Source organism: Siphateles boraxobius, unplaced genomic scaffold, assembly GCF_051911475.1.
Source record: "Siphateles boraxobius isolate OS27281-9 unplaced genomic scaffold, OSU_SipBor_1 81, whole genome shotgun sequence".
Lineage (NCBI taxonomy): Eukaryota > Metazoa > Chordata > Actinopteri > Cypriniformes > Leuciscidae > Siphateles > Siphateles boraxobius.
In genome coordinates this window covers 1,348,911-1,364,398 of record NW_027509210.1, presented here as the reverse complement: position 1 = coordinate 1,364,398, position 15,488 = coordinate 1,348,911, and the positions used below count along the sequence as shown (strand labels likewise).

The 15,488-nt window shown below is 34.5% G+C and overlaps 1 protein-coding gene and 1 long non-coding RNA gene across 2 annotated transcripts in view; one reads left to right on the top strand and one right to left on the bottom strand.

The window, feature by feature from the left end:
- LOC143730748 (NACHT, LRR and PYD domains-containing protein 12-like) overlaps window positions 1–15,488 on the top strand; it is a 277,613-nt gene that overhangs the window by 137,086 nt on the left and 125,039 nt on the right. The window lies entirely within an intron of this gene.
- Window positions 862–4,062, bottom strand: LOC143730791 (uncharacterized). Its single transcript, XR_013200627.1, has 2 exons — window positions 3,785–4,062; window positions 862–3,538 (listed from the first exon to the last, which is right to left on the bottom strand). It is a non-coding gene; the product is annotated as an uncharacterized LOC143730791 (long non-coding RNA).

The window sequence follows — 15,488 nt, the reverse complement described above, 5'->3', positions numbered from 1 at the left end:
GAACTGTGAATATTGTGGTAGGATTGAGTACAGGTTTTCTCTTCCTGTTGCTATTGAACTGTGAGTTAACTTGAGTTGCGGAAGAAGGATCTCGTGAAGGAACATCGAACTGGAGCTGAGAACTGAGATAAAATCTCATATCACATTGAGATTTCTGTGAACACTGAGATAATTGGACGGTGATTTATTTTCTTGTTATTTTGTTTCAATTCTATTGTGATTTATTTCTTTTGATTTGTCTATTAAGTGTTCATAATTTCTATTTTTGGGTAATAAGAGTGAACTGAAAGGTAATTTGAAAGGTTGAAATTGAAAAGTTACATTTAAATCAGACCAGAGGAGAAAAGTATTCTTAATATAAATAAGTCAAATTAGGAATAATTCAAATAACTAAAGAAACCTTATATCTTACTTATACCAAAATAAAAGCTAATTAGGTGAAATTAGATTTAAAACTAAATAGAAAGTATAAATTATAGTAGATAAAAAGAAAGAATAAAAGGTTACAATTAGGATTCAAATAAGAGTTTATTTATTTCTGGTTTATTTTCTTTTATGTGATGTGGTAATAATTTAATTTTATTGTCTTTTTGAACATTTTCTTTTTTTTCCCTTAATTGCTTGTTATTCCTTTTAAATATATCGTACCTGTTTTTCTAACTCAAACAGTGTGTCCCTGTGCTTCTTTGCTGCTAACACAGTCTCTTGAGCGAATTCTGGTCTTCTGATCGCTGGTCCATAGATTGAAGCAGTGTCTTCTTTCACTTCCCTCTGTGTCTTTTACTGAGGAGAGTGAGGGTAACACACTTGCCACGACACGGGTTACAAGTGGATTGGAAATAAAACATAAAACAAAGAATAGGATATTGATTAAAACTGTATTGTATTAATGTATTAAACCAGTTAAAAAGAGGCACATAGATAAGATAAAGTGATAGAGCTCATTCAGTGAATGCACTAAACACACTTTCCTCACATTATCCGCTCTGGAGAAAACCGTGATGTCATCGTCCAGTTCAATTCAGTTCTCGCATAATGGTTCTAACAGAGCCCGTCTACGGAGAGCCTGGCCACTCCCTTTAAGTCCTATTGTATTGAATTGTGGTTGTAGTTCCACCAGAGTTCCACTGGGGGGCGATCGCCCTGAGTGCAAAATGAATGGGAGTCTATGGAGCTAGACGGCTAAATTTGTCTCTTTCACCCGATTGCCGTTGAGAAATCTCAGATTTGATTGTAGGTTTTGCAAGTTCAACATGGGTTATAGGTGGAAAGTTGAATGAACGAGTACTTATGTCCTTTCGATTTCTTACAGGTTGAGTTGTTGTTGCCGATTACACACTAGCATTCTGCTAATGAACGCTGATTGGTCAGTGAAGGACTGATTACATCCAGATATACCTCTTGATGGCATCGTGGCATCCGAAGCGGGACCAGAAAATTAACACGTAAAATAAATTGAATTTGAGTACTTGTTGTGTTATTCTTGTGTTAGGAAATAGGCTACAGGATACATATGGTATAGTATTGCGACCTTAAAAACAACAACAACAACCAATGTCCTGATCAATAGTGCTAAATATCAATAAAAATTGAAAAAGGAGAAAAATGTCTCGCAGGTGTGCAATGATAAATTGTTCTAATAGTAGGCAAGGGTTGTCCTATTTCTCATTTCCCAAGGACAAAAAACGTATGTGCTCCTGTGTTAATTGTCAAAGCCTGCCTGAATTTACAGTGGTTCATGAATAACGTTATGTCACGAACCACCGCAACATCCAATAGGAAAATTGAATTGCAGTAGCCACCGTTCAACCTGAAGAGGGCAGCACTCAGAGTTTTTTACACCATATATTGTAGAATTAAAACACTTTAAACCCAAATGTCAAAAAAATTACTTGAATCAATGAACAGCAATAATAAAGCCCCAGTCTTACAGATCATTAACTAAAAAAAAGTTGGTTTAGGGTTTAGTTACCCTTTAAAGCAAGATTTTATTCTGTGGCATTTCCTTCCTGATAATGACCGTCTTCAATAACATACTATAACACGGCGTATCACAACCGACGCGCTCTCTCATTTAATTCAAATACAACTTGTAGAGCGCAGCTGTTTATGTCACGCGCATTTCTCATGCGCAATCACTGCCAGCGCATCCGCTAATGGCCACTAGATAGTGCCTTTGCGCTACCTTTGTAACAAAAGCTTTCATTTATGTTTCATTTAGTCCTGCTTTGAGAAAGTGCAGAAACGGCTGAAGCTCAAGAACAATGATGTGAATTGTTTCTGAACAAAAGATCTGTGTGAAGATTTGAAGGGGATTCATCAGATTATTCATTTCTATTTCTACAACGATTTCACTATTGTTTCTCTATTGATTATTGTAGATCTGGTGCATCTTACTGTATCTCTTCTATCACAACATTGTTATGTCATATTATATTACAGGATCAGTCGCATCACATTCATCACACTCATCTGATATGAATCAGTTTATATTGAGAAATGTAATAATCTCTGTGACGAATGTGATTATGCGACTGATCCTGTAATATAATATGATCAGATGCCGTGGGGAGGAATAAAAGCCACCTGGAAGCGGGAAGCAGGGAGAGAGCAGTGGAGAATTGCGGGCGAACGCGTGACGCGTCTTGAGTAAACGTGAACGCTTGACACTCAGCTGACAGCGTCTCGAGTGAAAGTGATCGAGTGAGCTGAGAGCGCAGAGCGTGAAGAGTGATCTGAGTGACAGCTGAGAGCAGCGAATTGAGTTTGAGTTTCTACAGTTTATTTTTCTTTCTGTTAATAAAGACCCGCAGTCTCCACAAGCCGACCCCGTCTCATTCCTTTCCAAGTGACTGTGAACCTTGAGCTTTTCCACAACAATATATAAAATAAATATAGTATAAATAAATGAGTACATGAAGAATAACGGGTGTCAGAGAGTAATACTGTTTCCTCACAGTCAGAAAGTCCCAGTTTGAGTCCTGAACTGTGTGTGTGTGTGTGTGTGTGTGTGTGTGTGTGTGTTCTTCAATATTGTTGATTACTGATGGAGAACAATGAGAGTTCAGACTGAGAAAGATCTTGATGAGTGTGTAGAAGATTCCAGAACTGACCGATGATGATGATGTCAGTGATGAAGATGATGGTGACGAAGATGATGATGAAGATGATGTGAGTGATGAAGATGATGATGATGATGAAGATGATGACGAAGATGATGATGAAGATGATGATGATGTCAGTGATGAAGATGATGATGACGAAGATGATGATGAAGATGATGTCAGTGATGAAGATGATGATGATGACGAAGATGATGATGATGAAGATGATGATGATGATGATGTCAGTGATGAAGATGATGATGACGAAGATGATGATGATGATGATGATGATGTCAGTGATGAAGATGATGATGATGACGAAGATGATGATGATGAAGATGATGATGATGTCAGTGATGAAGGGTTTGATGAGAATCTCTCCTCAGTTTTGACATCAGAATCAAACTTTACAGGCCCGTCTGGATCACAGGACACTAGAAATATAAATATACATATTAGATTATCATCATGTAAATTGCTTTGAATTTATACATTTAATATGTTCTCAATCAATAACTTTTCTGTCAATAAAACACAATCTGTTAGTGTTTAATGACTGCAGAAAGTCAGTCTGATGAATTTGTCTGAATGTGACACTATAACAGGAGAGAAAACAACAGTAAATCTAACAGTAAAACTAAAATGTGTCAAAAGATTAAAGTTAATGATCAAACACTCACAGTTTGGCTTTATTCTCTCCATACTGTCACATCTATGAAGTCTCTGTCCTCTTTCCTCTCGTGATTCACTGGTTTGTGTCTCATTTCTGTCCTCCATTTTTCTCTCAGTCTTCTTGTTTTCTGCTGATCTGTGATTTCTGCTGATTTTCTTTCTCCTCTTCATTTGAATCTGTTCAATCACACAGACAGAGTTTCATTAAAGCGATATAACATCATATCACGAGACATCAGATCAACTCCTGATCAACATCTGCATGAGCTCAGTGTTATTACAACATCTCAGATTAACACTGCAATATTCATAATAATCAATGATGATGATAAATATATAAATGTGATGTTATGTGTGAGTCCTGATCATAATCATCTTTCTCTTCTCACCTCATGTTTGATCATATTTGATTCATCAGAACGACACTTTACAGCTCGACTGGATCAACAGAGACTGTAAATGAAGAAAACAACCCGTTATCATCATAATTATAATACAGTGGTTGGCTGGACTATTTCCATCCAATTTTAACAATGAAACAAGGAATCTAGATATAAATTACATTACAAACATTCAATAATTTACAAGTGGCAGCAATTAAAATATTTCTGATAAAATGGCAAATTATCCATATGAAACTAAAACTCCTCAGTAAAGTAGGCTTCAATGAATAATGAATTTATGCATTTAGAAACCTGTATCTAACCTGTGAGAAGAAGAGAGACGTAGAACAACCCAGAGTGTTTATAAAATCACACTGAAGATGAAAAGAAAAGGTCTTGCAGAAATAAAGGAGTGATAATCCTAGAGTAAGTCAGCAGCAGCAGAGAGTCAGTTTACACTTTAAACTGTGCTTTCTGTTTTTATAAACTGGTTCTTGATGTGTGGATTTCTGCCAAGTAAAAAAAAGCCCTATTGGGCCGCCTATGTTTGATCCTGGGCCTGTATGTTTGTTTGTATATGAAAACACGGCGTGTGTGTGGCATACTTTCATAACATTCCTTGAACTGAATGTTCTCAGGCCTGTTAAACATTACACATTCAGACTAGATAAATAGATAGATAGATAGATAGATAGATAGATAGATAGATAGATAGATAGATAGATAGATAGATAGATAGATAGATAGATATATAGATAGATAGATAGATATATAGATAGATAGATAGATACCATGGTATTTACAACACTAATACTAAAAAGTACTTCAAAACATTACCATGAAATTACCATGGTACATCCTCTATATATAAAACATGGAATTACCATGGTACAGCATTATGATGACCATACTATAGCTCAGGATCTATTAAATAAGCAGAGCAGGACTGACTATTTCTTCAGTAAACAGACTCTTGCATGTCGCGTGAAGTTAAGTAAAGTGAATTTACCTGTCAGTGTGGATCATGGACTGTTTCCTCTCGTGTCGCTCAGGTGTGTTTGCTCCTGCTGAAAGTGCAGTGTAACTTTCTCACCTGGGCGGGTCACCTGTGTGTGTGTGGCCAGACACACCCGTGCGCGAGCGAGCAAGCCACGCCCTGTTCGGCTGCATTGAGAAATAAAGTATATAAGTAAAATATATATATATATATTAGTATAAATACCTTTTTTACAAATAATTTACAAATATTCTAAATTATTATTCTAAATTATGGTCTTGCATTTACTCTCTCTATTTATTTCTAACATTTCCTCTTTATATTTATTATATTGTGGGGTCAGTATCTTACTGCAGCCTGAACATAAACGAATATAAATAGATCTGGCTCTAAAATTCACTCAGAATTCCTTAAATTCTTTAGGATCATATGAGCCCATTAAGATTCCCACCAAACATGGTAAGGAATCACATCCGCTGTTGTGTAAAGCAGATTTACCACAGTGAAAACCCTTCCCTGTGGACGGGCTTTATTTCTCAATGCAGCTGAAGAGGGTGTGGCTTGCTCGCTCGCGCACGGGTGTGTCTGGCCACACACACACAGGTGACACGCCCAGGTGAGAAAGTTACACTGCACTTTCAGCAGGAGCAAACACACACACATATATATATAGGGCTATATTATAAATTATATATTATACCTGATAATATACCTTATTAATATGAATTTTCAATTTCCAATAAATTTTCTAAATTTCATGAGCTATTTATATATACATAGCTTATTAAAATTTTGAATATGTATTGGAATGAGTCACTGTAATTAAAATAATAAATTATCTAATAAACTGTCATACAAAAATAAAGAAAACAAATAAATAAATAAATTAATAGATAAATAAATAAATTCCGATGAATAGCCTATAAAAATCTGTTAGCTAATTATTTTTTCGCCCAAAATTATTTTCTGTTCTAGGAAAACAAAACCAGCATTTAATATACAGAATACTACTACTACTAATACTACTACTACTAATGGTATTAGCCACTGTCCTTAAAATAATACATTATATAAACTGTCATAAATAAATAAATAAATAAATAAAGTGTAGCATAGCATCAGTTCTGGCAGGTCACGTTAGTCAAGCTCGCATCAGCTGATCCACGTCTACCTATAGGAATAAGACGCCTATCACTGTATACATATATAAGCTCCTCAGTATTATCATCATCTATGCGTTTCTCAGGAGCGGATTACCCTCCTCTCACCCCAGCTCCTCCTGTCTCCAGTCAGGATTCAGCAGTCTGATTCCCCTTGAATTAGAATAAATTCTTGAATTATGTTGTACTTTAAAATCTTGAATTAATGATATCCTAAACCAGCCAATCCTAACTGTATGCTAATTGTCAATCGTATTTGACGATAGTGGTCCTGACAGAAATATATCTATACATATTTGTTCAAACTGATTTTCTGTGCTCATAATAATAATAATAATAATAATAATAATAATAATAATAATAAAATAATAATATATTTGAACAAAAATACACTGAAAGATTTGTACTTTCATTGAAAGTTTCTCTACATACCTCTACATACGAACGGTAATAAAATGAATAGCTGAAATAAAATTATTTTTGTAGAAAAGTATCTTTTTAGACATTTTAACATTTTGAAGTCAGTTGGTTAGGCAACTTTACAGCATCAAGGGGCTTTTAAAAGCAAAAAGTTTTCCAAATGTACATGGTCTCAGTTTAAATGCAATCGGCGATGTTCAGATTTAAATAGAAACAATTAAATATAACAAAGAAATGTATGAGTTGTGATGAGCTGTAAAGAAGAAGGATCCACTGCTGTCTTCTGAGATCTCTAGTGGTTTAGGTGGATATAGCATGATGTACCTGTATGCAGGAAAGACAAACATCTTGGCACGCTCTACAAATGGTATTTTATGACAGATGAGTCACTGTGAACTTGTCATTCATAGCTGTCAGATCTGAGTAGAGTTGAGGTGAGGATCAGAGAACTATTCAAAAGGGACTAGTTTAACATGAGAGGTGGGGTAAAGAGGCTTCTCAGTGATTTCAACACTATCTCACAATTCGTACGAGTGAGTAAAAAGTGGTTGAGGTGGTTCGTGACGTAGCGGTTGTTGGTGACGTAGGCAGGTTCCATACAAAGAGATGCGTCTCAGGTGCACGCCCCCCTCCTCTGGGCTCCGCCCACTTTTCCAGCATTTTTCAAATATTGCCAGTGGGTGGAGTCAGGCTCTGACCAGGGGTTTAGTGACCCTTTAAGTAATTTAACAGATATTCAGCGTAGAGATGGTAAATGGTTGTTATATGATGATATTTTCTTGATCTGGTAAGAAGTGTATTCTGCACTATAACTGTAGTTTGTTGATTGAGAATGATCAGGATAATCTAGTAATGATTACAGTAATCCAGTCATGAACGCTTGAATGAGTTTTTCTGCATCAGAAACATGTTCTGTATTTTGGTGTTTCTGAGGTGAATAACGCTGAAGGATCGGCCAGATCTTGAACTGTACATGATGAAGAAACACACACTGATGCAGATTATTCACCAACACATTCTGTCTACAGGATTATGTCTCATCAATAATATCATCTTATTTATTATTATCATCATTTATTATAAGACAATTACTGCTCATCCATATCTTTAACACACTCTGGTTACTTGGATAATATGCAAATTTCTACTCTGTAATAAATATATAGTTGATTATTAATAAGCATAACAGTGGAAACTAATCTCATGTTTTCTAATAATTTTACAGACCCACATTTGACACACAATAACACTTTACATTCAAACACAAGCTCTTCTTTCTGCTGAATCTTTATCATGCATTGAATATTAAATATCATAGTAAAGTTGTAAGTTGTTATTATATTATTATTCATAGTTTTCATGAATCTTTTTTTATTTGGTCAGTGACGAGAATACTTTTTGTGCGCAAAAAAACAAAAATAACGACTTTATTTCAACTATTCATTTCCTTCTCTGTGGGCCTCGAGTCAGTTAGCGTAGTGTGATAGCGTAGTGTGATAGCGTAGTGTGATAGCGTAGAGCTACGTCACACGTAGGCTCACTATTGGCCGACGCTGGTCATGTGTGTGTGATGCGTGTGACGTACAACACAGAAGCGCTGCGCTGTTACACTAGTGAACTGACTCGAGCCCACAGAGAAGGAAATGAATAGTTGAATAAAGTCGTTATTTTTGTTTGTTTTTGCGCACAAAAAGTATTCTCGTCGCTTGATAAACTTAAGATTGAGCCACTGTAGTCACTTGGACTATTTTAACGATGTCTTTAATAACTTTTCGGGGAACAAGTGTCAATCCCTTAGAAGCCTATGGAGGAGTGATCCAGCTCTCAGATTTAATCACAAATATCTTAATTTGTGTTCTGAAGATGAACGAAGGTCTTACGGGGGGAACAACATGAGGGTGAGTAAATACTGACAGAATTTACATTTTTGGGTGAACTATCCCTTTAAATTGCGTATTAGCTAGGGCCAGCACTGTTTGTCTTTATTTCTGTACAGTTCAGATTTGTTTTTGTTTTTTGTTCCAAAGATTCACACTGCTAAAAACATGACACTACAAGTCGCCTTTGATAAAGGCGTCTGATAAATGACTAAATGTAAATATGTAAATTATGTTTCTTGTCACCAGATCATTTACATTATATAGTCAGAAGTTTTTATCTATTTTACCTTTACTATTTAAAGGGATAGTTCACCCAAATATATACATTTTCTGTCAATTTTTTCATTCTCATGCGATCCAAGAGGTGACTTTTTGACTTTAGTAGAAATGTATTGACGATTTTTAGCTTAAAATGTGGTCCTTGGTGATTTATATAATGTAAGTGACCATCACTTGAGATTCCAAAAAAATGTATACAGGAGAAACAAATGAACAGGCTACCCGTGGCTCCTGGCGATTCATTGAGGTCTTAAGAAGCAAAAACAATCGTCAGTGTAATAAAATTAACATTATTTACAACATTATTAACTGTAATCCACAGCCTCGGCAAACGTTCCTGAGCGTGTTTACGATGTCTAGAACATATATGTCTCATATGTGTCTCAACCCGAGATACTTTTGCAGCAACACTTGATCCATTAATGCTAACTTTTACTTTTCTTTTCTCTTGTCCTCTCTTCTATATCTTTTTTTTATTACATATACTGCATTAGACTAAACTGGGAAGGGTCGTAGCACTTACATATTGTTGTCCTATTGTTGGTTTAACTGCTATTTCTCTCCTCATTTGTAGGCCACTTCGGATAAGCGTCAGCTAAATGATTAAATGTAAATGTGTGGCATTGGGTAATAGCAGCCAGAAAACATCACATTTTTGTTTCACAAGTTTTTTGTGTGTCGAATCTGTCGATGTGTATGGACATAACAATTAGGAAAGCTATACAATTAGGGTTATTAAGAATCATGTTATTAATGCCTAAGACACACTCAGTTCTTACACATATGAATACAGTTATAGTGCATTTTAGTTCAATTTTGTGTAAAAATATCAAAACTTGTTGCAATCGGATGAAATAATGAGTCTAGAAGGATATGTTAAAATATGACCTATATATGTTTTGCATGCTATTTTAACTATAGTGCACACTGTACTGTATTGCTAGTTCTCTCAATTGCGAGTTATTAAGGTCTTGGAAACACTGTGAGCTGTTGATGTGGATTAGATATGTTGGTGTGCTGTAAACCTGTTGGGACGTGTTGGAGTAGTCTTTCAGTTCACATTCAGGAAAGATACTTCCACATTCAGTTATACTGAAAACAATTGTGATAAGCCAAGAATGTGACACACAGTCATCATTCAGCATCACAAACTGACAGTTGTGACACATTCTTGACCTAACATTCCTTTTCATTGTAACTGAATGTGAAAGTATTTACTCTTGAGTGTTTTATGCCCATGCTGGATTGAAAGTTTTACTTCTTCTACACTTTACAATAAGGTCTCATTTGATAACATTAACTACATTAGTTAACATGAACTAACACTGAAGTTACTTCTACATCATTTATTAATATTAGTAAATGCTAATTTCAACATTTACTAATACATTTAAAAAAGTAAACGTATTTAAACGTATTTAATGTGTTAACGCACAATGAACAATTGCAAAGCTAAAGGCTTTGTGGATTTAAGTCTATTGAAGTCGTATCTTTTAGCATGTCTTTTGGAACTGATTGAACAGGATTTAATTGTGTTTGTGTGACTGTATGTAATTGCTTTTGTTGTATTAATTATCCTGGAAAGCACTTGGTCAATGGCAAATCTGCTATAGAAATAAATAAATAAATTGTACACAAAAGAACAATCTTCAAAACATCTTCTATGCTTCACTGAAGAAAGAAAATTATACAGGCGAGGGCGAGTATGATGACAGGATGATAATTTAAGACAACCATTTATTTATTTATTTCAATACTTTTAAGGACTAGTTCCTGGTTTCAGTACAAGTTTCTGCCAACACCATATCAGAGATTACAAAATACTGTAGAGGAGAGGTTTTTTATGATTTCTATCAAAATTTAAAATCCAGAATCATATTTATGTGATATCTGTTGGGTAACAGGTAAGTGAACACGAAGCACACTAAGCACACTTTTTTTTTTTACAACAAGATATAAAAGTGACAATCTCTGTTGGACAAAATGATTGTTTTATATTTTTAAGGTTAAAGTTCAGGTGTAATTTATTGTCCCAGAGGGAAATTTGTCTGAGCCTCAAAATACTCACATACTGTAAATACAGTCATAAATCATAACAATACCACATTTAAAAAAAAACAAATAAATAGATTGCACCGTAAAAAACAAAAATAAATATCTCCATCTCATACACTTACACATACCATAACTCATAAAATACATAAATCATGTAAAATTTTTGCTGTTTTGTTTCATAATTGTTTTTCTGTTTTAACTTCACTGAAAAGCCATTAAATATCCCGTAATACATATTAAATACAAATATGCTGAGAGAGATGTTTTTTTAGATATTATTCCATCAATCAATGACAATGAACACGAGGCTCATCGTGTGACAACATGCCCCGCAACAGGGGTTAAAGTTCTCCGTACTTCTGCCCTTAACTCAGCTCAGTAACTCAGCTGCTAAATCACAGATTCAGGCTTTCCCACTATGACTCCAGTCAGCGCCAGTTTAATCATCTGGAGATTACAGTTTCTTCTTTATTATCTGGCATTTCTAAGTGAACTAGCAGTCTCTTCATGATAAGATTGAGAAATTTCGTGTGTTGGTCTCCACTCGGCTCTTCATGATGGACACTATTAAGATGAAGATTTTGCTGAGCTTTTTATTTTCAACTTTACCTCTGGCATCACCTATTGATTTTTTTTTTTTAACCTTTATTTAACCAGGGAAGAAAATCACATTGAGATAGGCATCTCATTTACAAGTGAGCCCTGGCCAAGGTAGCAGCACACAGTAAACATAATACAAACAAACAAAGTATGAATTAAGTTAAATTAAGAGCAGGTGCAGACAGATTGGAATGTTTGAAAAACAAAAACAGATATAACTTAAACTCATTGACTGAGATAAATACAGTAAGTTTCAATGATCTTTGAATCTCATTCCAAGCAGTTCATGCACTATAAATAAAAGCAGTTTTCCAAACTCTGTCTTTATTAAGGGAACATTTAAAAGAATATATTTGCTTGAACGCAAATTATACCCTTGACTATTGACAGTTAATAGACTAGTCATATACAAAGGAAGCTGACCAACTATGGCCTTGTACACAAGTATAAGCCAATGCTTGTACCTTCTTAAGTGAAGTGAAGGCCAACCTACCATTTCATAAAGTGCACAGTGATGAGTATTATAATTTGTACGAGTTATAAATCTTAGAGCAGAATGATAAACAGAGTCTAATGATTGTAAAAGAACCTTAGTACTATTTCTGTAAAAAACATCTCCATAATCCAAAACAGGTAAAAAGACCAACTTTCTCTTGGCTGACTGTGAAAAACAGGCACTATTCCGAAAATAAAACCCCAACTGTAACCTTAACTTAGATAGCAATTGTTTAACATGTAACTTGAATGATAAGTCCTCTTCCAACATAAAACCTAGATATCTGTAGGAGGAGATCAGTTCTATAGATTTACCCTGCAGAGTGTAAAGAGGTGATGAAAAAAATTCACACTTATGTTTCCTAGAAAAGACCATGCATTTTGTTTTCTTTTCATTCAGAACTAATTTTAAAGAGAGGAGGTTGCGCTGAACCATTACAAATGCTTCCTGCAACTTTGAGATACAACTATCAATGGTAGATGCAAAACAATAAATAATGGTGTCATCTGCATATAAATGAATACTTGCATCTGATAGGTTATCACCAAGATTGTTAATATATAGTGTAAATATCAGGGGACCTAAAATGGACCCCTGTGGCACACCAGATTAGTAGTTATATGATTCACCTTATGTCAAAATGATTTATGACCCTATGATTGACAGGTGGGCGGGGCTAACCTTTGACCTTCCGGAGGGTGTTCCGGAGGTCCTTTGATGTAGGGATTAACCTTTGACCTTCCGGAGGGGGTTGTTCCGGAGGTCGCTTAATGTAGGGATTAACCTTTGACCTATCGATCGATCAAGTTGACAGTACATTCCGGAGGATGTTCCGGAGGTCCTTTAATGTAGGGATTAACCTTTGACCTATCGATCGATCAAGTTGACAGTTGTCTTTACCCTATTGACCTTTGTATGATATATGAAGTTGCCAGTTGTCTTTGCCAGTTGTCTTTGCCCCATTGATTTTGACCTATTGACCCCGGGGGAAATAACTTCTTGGTGTGGGAAATCCCCTCCGTGTCGGGGTGAGAAAATAATTTTTCTAATGTCGCATATAGATTAGAATAGATTAGAATTACAAAAGTAAAATCATCTTACCGTTTCACTATGGTGAAGAATTGGATTAAAGTTGACAGTCTCCGCACTGTGTGTGTGCGTCTGTCTGTGAGTGTGTGCGTGTCATCCGATATCCTGGCATTCCTGAGCACGCTATATAAATGGGGATAGTGGAAAAAGTTTTTCTAATAATGCTACATATCTCACACTAGAGTTGAAAAACATTGATCTTTTAAAATGGTTATAAAATGTACATTTAGTAATTTACAAATATTTTTCATACTAACTAAAGTAGATTTGAAAAACATTCATTCCTTTAAAATAAATATCTTACTGATCCAAGTATTTAAAAAATAAAATCATCTCACCGTTTCACTATGGTGAAAAAAGCCCCCATGTGCGTTTCTCTCACACCCCTTGCATTTTGACAGTCTTTGAGTTAAATGTGTGTCTGTGTGACACCTGATATCCTGGCATTCCTGAGCACGCTATATATATATATGGGTATAGTGAGAAAAAAGAGATTGTTTCTAATAATTTCACATATTTTACACTAGAGTTGAAAAACATTGATCTTTAAAATGGTTATAAAATGTACATTTAGTAATTTACAAATATCTTACACTAAAGTTGAACACATTCTGTTCTTTAAAAAGTATATAAATGATTATAAAAAATCTTTTCAAAACAAAAATAAAATCATCTTACATTTTAGAGAGTTGAAGAAGTAAATCCCAACACATCATTGTCCATATAACGTATGAATGTATTTACAAAAATATCCTCGAGTGTTTTTCTCCCACACCGGTCATTTTGACACTCTGTGATTCAGAGTGGAGGAGGAATGTGTGTGTGTGTGTGTGTGTGTGTGTGTGTGTGTGTGTGTGTGTGTGTGTGTGTGTGTGTGTGTGTGTGTGTGTGTGTGTGTGTGTGTGTGTGTGTGTGTGTGTGTGTGCGTGCGTGTGTGTGTGTGTGTGTGTGTCAGGCCAGCAGCAGTATGAGACGTTGAGGATGTTTTGTTAGTATTAATCTTAAAAGTTAATCTTAAAAGTTTAAAAATAAAAGATAATTTAAATTCAATTCAATTAATTATTTAAAGTCTTAATAAAAACGTTTTAATACAGTCGAATCTTCTATTTATCTTTTAGAAGATTACTGTAATGATTTTGTTTAACGGAGACCTAAAGTATAATGTTTATTAATTTAGTCATAGCCATAATGATTTTTGCACTGTAACAGCATATTCTATCCCGTACACAAACACGTCCATCACAGAAAACAACATCTTTACATTTTCCAAAAAAAATAAATAAAATAAATAAATAATTTAATATAATTTCTAAGCTGTTTTGCACTCATACTAACTCAGTTCCATAAATTAACTAATCTCTATATTTAAATTAAATGATTATAAATAAAGTATATAACTCAATGAATATTAACAAGTATGTTACTAAAATGAATTCAAACTATTTAAACATAGTTTTAGCTAAATTAATTTATATATAAATACAAAAGTATATAAATATAAAAATACCTTACATTTCCACAGTGCTGAAGATGTAGTTCTTTATGCAATGATAAAAACAGTCCAAAGTCATAAACAAAATTTTATTCCTTTTTTATTCCTTCAGTGATAAACTACAGGGTGAAATGAATGCATGACCCCCTCACAGAGACGAGAGGAGTTACAGGACAGATGAGCCTCTGGGATGTGCCAATTTCATAGCATATGTAAAGTTAGTCTGCTTTCCAGAGTTTTATTCATACTAAATTCATTTGAAATATTAAAAGTTTAAATTAGATCTTTTAAAATTAAAAGACTGTTTAAATCAAAGCTTTAACGTTTTTTTAAAGTCGTATCTTCTATTTATCTTCTTAGAAGACTTCTGTATGATATAAATGATTTTACATAAATTTAACCTAAGGTATTATTTTTACTAAAGCGTCTGTTCAAAAAGTAAAGCAAAAACCGTACTTTGGTATCTTAGACAAAAATATTTCAAACAGTATTTTTGTCCATGCCGCATGAAACATGTTGTCAAAGTTTGTCACAATGTTTTTTTTTTTGTAGTTGTTGTTTTTGTTTTTAAGAAATCCCAGGACTCTACATTGCTCTTATTTAGATTAAGTTGTATCATTTAGAAAACCACTGTACATTTTCAGAGACGCGATGTACCTTTTTTGGTCCATCACACAGCATATTTAATTTTACTCCTCTTAATTCAAAGCATGATCTTACTTTTTCTATGGTAGATACATGATCTATTGCACGTATAAGGTGTATATCATTTTTTACTTTTCTTGTATCTCCCAAACTATCCTTAATCAGTGTGGAAACATGCAGGGTGAACCCCTTTACTGAGAATATACTATCGGTTAT